This window comes from Pimephales promelas, chromosome 14, assembly GCF_988280905.1.
Source record: "Pimephales promelas chromosome 14, fPimPro1.hap1.1, whole genome shotgun sequence".
Classification (NCBI taxonomy): domain Eukaryota; kingdom Metazoa; phylum Chordata; class Actinopteri; order Cypriniformes; family Leuciscidae; genus Pimephales; species Pimephales promelas.
The window spans coordinates 29,729,725-29,734,616 of record NC_142782.1 but is presented as its reverse complement, the minus strand read 5'-3'; positions in this window follow the sequence as shown (position 1 = coordinate 29,734,616).

Here is a 4,892-nt window from a genome sequence, read left to right as displayed (position 1 = left end):
CATAAGCTTTTATGGATTTTTATGTGCGTGAGAAAATGCTTTCAAATCCTTTCATTGCCAACGGCTCATTGTGATACATCTGTGCGGCCAAAAACAGACCTATTCATAGAATTAATACGTGGAAACCCCCCCCCCCCCCCGTCTCACCTCGAGCTCTTTGACAGCGAAATCCCACTTTGTGCTTGTAACCAACGCGTACATAATCCGTCCACACAGACTGCCATCGAGTAATTTCATTTCCAAAGCTCACGCTGGCTCAGTGCCTACAACCCTGACAAGTGATTACTCATCCTACGTTTTTTTTTTACTTCGTGTTACACGTGGCCGAGGCTGTGCCTCATTTGGGTTTAACTAGGCCCGGTTGAGCTCATAACCACGCTTCTACCATGTCCATCCCTATTCGCCCTGTCCATAGCTGTTCACTTGAATAGGTGGGAGCATGCAGGGAGGCGGTGTGTTGTCTTGTGGGGTCATAGTTAAACTCACGTAAGGGCTTTTTGAGCCGCAGTTACGGATTAAAGAGAATGGAGAATCTGTATTATCTCCGTGGGCTTAGTAACACAATTATCCCTCTGGTCCGTTTTCATTTGTCTAATGTTATAAAGGTCTTCTCTGAATTATGTAAGGATAACAGCCCCACAAATCTCCAAATTAATGTATTTTTCCTTTTTTAAAGACAAAAGACATGTATGGACAAGGTCGGTGCAGAGCCACAAATGTAGCGGAGCGTGTCATGGTGGGGTTTTTTTTTCTCGTGACCACAGGAACATCCATCCAGGTTGAGTGTTTTGGCGTTGGCGACTGAGCCACATCGCCGAGATGAAGTACAAGAAGTTTTTTACTGTCATGCAGGCGGCTGTTGGCATTGTGCCACTCAACAAGCGGGAATTCCTTCCTCCCCCTCGAAGACTCTGGAAATCTTGCGAGTAAGTGTGTATGTTTTTGTAAGTCTGTTTGTGTGTTTAGTGGGCAGGTGAGCGGAAAGGAAAATAAAAGATGGCTCGATGCCGAGAGTCACACCTCACAGAAGTGCTGATGTTGTTATTTTTGGTTTCTATTTATAGCAAAATCATATCATGATAATGAACTAGTCTCGGAGAAAAAAAGACAAACGCTGTTTTCCCACCAGAGCGCTGTTGGTTTAATATGTGACCTAATGGGCTGTTGTATTTAATTTGGAATGAACAAGACCATATACATGCCTAAGAACCATTTTTGTCTTATGTGTGAACATTTTAATGATCTAAAAATCCCAATGGAAAGGTTTAGTGGGCGTCACTAAAGGTTTTTCATTAAACTATTGGCGCCACTAAAGAACCTTTAGTTTTAAGAGTGTATAGGCTGATTTTTTGGGGGGTTTTTTTCTTCAAATATTTGATGTTTGTAAATTTTACCCACGCTGCGTCCCGGGAGTGAAAATGGAAAGGTTTCTCAGAGCGGTTCAATTTTGTCACTCAGAAAACAAGCAGCTGGCAAACGCTATATATATATTTGCATTTCTGAAGAAAATCTGAGTGATGCTTAACAAATATTTTGAGTAAGGGTAAAGTGTGGTTGTTTATTGTCTCAATAGTCCACCAAGTCTCTATAATAATCTAGTATAGATATTGGTATAATATTGCTATAACCTATAGATAGATATTGGTATAATATTGGTATAATCTATAGATATTGGTATAATCTAGTATAGATAAACAAGCAGCTGGCAAACGCTATATATATATTTGCATTTCTGAAGAAAATCTGAGTGATGCTTAACAAATATTTTGAGTAAGGGTAAAGTGTGGTTGTTTATTGTCTCAATAGTCCACCAAGTCTCTATAATAATCTAGTATAGATATTGGTCAGTCCTGTCGAAACCAGTGGTTCTCAAACGGGGGTCGGGGCTCACTGAGGGCCATAGTAAACTTTCAAGTGGGCGACAGGATGATTTGAACGTATTTAAATTAATACTTTATAATTAATAGATTAAAATAATTTCTCTAATTTAAAACAAAATGCTAAATCCTGGTAAAACGTAAAAGGTTGAGAACCTAAAAACAAGATAACTCTATTTTGACAAGGAATCAATTTTGTTGACACTCAAATTAACATTCTACAGGGAAAGCATTGAATCAAACTCTTTTAAAATGCTGACAGTTTCTGGTTTATCAAACATCACTATCGCTGTATGTGACCAGAAACATTATATTTATACAACAATCTGATATGGATCATGTGACCTTCGCCGCCTTCATTTGGTCATCACATCACATCACATCACTCAACAATTGCTTAAAGGGATAGTTCACTTTGAAATTAATTTTGATAAGTTTTAGCTTACCTCAGGGCATCCAAGATGTAGGTGTCTTTGTCTCCACAGCATTTTCAATTTTGATATTTTTTGGTCAAACCGTTGTTGTCTGTCAGTCATATAATGCAGGTCTATGGAGCCCACCTCAAAAAACATGCACAGAGAAGTCCAAATTAAACATGATTTAATGACTCCTGTCGTGAATGTAAGTACACACTGATGGCCTAAGTAACACCATGTAAGACACGAAACGAGTGGTTGTGTGAGAAAACGAACAGTATTTATTTATATAGATTTTTTACCTCTTGTTTGTTGCCGTCGAACTGCTCTCTGAATCAATGTCCAACTGAACCGAACTGAGCCGTCTCCAACCTGACGCCGGAAGTGATCGCGTGCGTATACGTCACGCATTGTTTACACGGAGATTTCGGAAGTTTTACCTTTCACTAAACATATTTAGATATATCGAAATTGTCTTCTATTGCGATTTCCCGTATATCTAAATATGTTTAGTGAAAGGTAAAACTTCCGAAATCTCCGTGTAAACAATGCGTGACGTAATTACGCACGCGATCACTTCCAGCGTCACATTGGAGACTTTCAGTTCTTCGACGGCTGTTAACAAGAGGTAAAAATTATGCTGTTCGTTTTCTCACACAAACCACTCGTTTCGTGTCTTAGCCCATCAATGTGTATCAATCTCTGTGCATGCTCTTTGAGGTGGGCTCCATAGACCTGCATTATATGGCTGACAGACAAGAACGGAAACAAAGACACCTACATCTTGGATGCCCTTGAGGTAAGCTAAAACATATCAAAAATTAATTTCAAAGTTAACTATCCCTTTAAAGTTAGACTCTTTTTTTTACATCACTAAACGCTTGTGTTTACTGATTTTGCTTCCTCCTCTCATGAGAAATTAATGACTTTTGGTTTCTTTTTCATGACAGATACTTTTAGTCAGTAAACATTTATCTTTGACGTCTTTGGAAAAAAAACGTCTTTTGTAATGTTTTTCCTGAATTATAATAATAATAAATGTTTCTTGAGCAGCAAATCAGCCAATTAGAATGATTTCTGAAGGATCATGTGACACTGAAGAGTAGAGCAATGATGCCAAAAATTCAACTTTGGATTACAGGAAATTATTTTTAAATAGGCCTATATTAAAATAGAAAACAGTATTTTTAGAGTATTGGGTTCTAGAATCACATTTTTTTAAAGTTAAACTTATTCTAACTTAAGCACTGCATTTATAGAATGGTGTCATTTGCGAAACGCGAGCACAACAGTTAATGACATCCGTCTTGCGCGTTTACATCGGAAAAACAATGGAAATATAGCGCAGTGGAATGGAAAAATGTTTTGTGTGAACGGGCCTTTACTGTTTATTTTTATCTTTGATCTGAAATAAATGAGTCTTGGTGAGCATAAGAGACTTAGAAATGAATAGTTCACCGTAAAATGAAAATCATTTATCCACCGTTATGTTGTTACAAACCTGAATGACTTTCTTTCTTAATTTAGAATACAAAATAAGATCATTTGAACTTGACTTTGACTTAATTTATTTTTACATTTTTTAAATGTAATCGATACAAAAAAAACAAAACAAATAATTAACCGTTAAATTATCGGCACTCGGTTGCCTTGCATGTTTTTTACAACTTTGTTTGTAAGCGTGTGTTTGTAAAAAGAAATGTCGCGTGTGTTCTAAATCCTCTGTCACATCCGCATGCTGGAGAAGATTTACACAGAGACTCCCTACAGCGTGCAGAGGACTGACTGTTATTGGATGCATGTTTATGTGTGTGAGAGGGGGATGTCAGCTAGAATCAAGGCTCAGGACCCTGCTTGTGTGTGTGTGTACGAGGAGGACGATTGCCATTGGCTGGCCGGTTCGGGGCTGCACCTGTTGTGTGTGTGTGTGAGTGTGTGAGTGTTCGGAGCGCACAGGTCCTGCGCTAGAGAGTGGAGGAAACACTCTCTCTCTTTCTCTCTCCTCATCTCTCCCACTCTTGCCTCACTCTTCGCACTGACAACATCCAGGGACCCAAACCTCTACTCCCTTCTTCTCTCAGCTTCAACTCTTTAATTCTGTCCATCCATCTGTCCCTCTTGAGCCGTCACCATGCGTGTGGGAATTTCAGGCTTCATTACGGATATCCTCAGCACCTCCAGCAACATCTGCTTCTGTTGGACGGAGGGAAAGGTAGAAGGATCCCTCTCCTCTCCTCAGGAGAGCAGGAGAGGAACTTAACTTCTTTAACACCTTGTCTTTCTCTTTGTAATGCGATGCTTCAGTTTTCTGTTGAGTCGAAGGAACCTGGTTGTGTTGGAATCACATTTGTATGAGTGTAGTCTTGGCAAGCAGGGGTGTTTTGATGTGTTGAGCGGCGGCAGCTCGCTGTCACAACATGTGGCCACCGAGAGTGGGAAGATAAAGAGACAGAGAGAGAAACCTCTAGACTTATGACAAATAACTCTAAGGCGGACGTCTTGATGACACTTCTGTCATGTCAGAAACCAGACTGACAGCTTTAGATGGAGTTTATTCAGGACGTGTTGTTATGCTCACCAAGTTGCAGAAAGACATAGT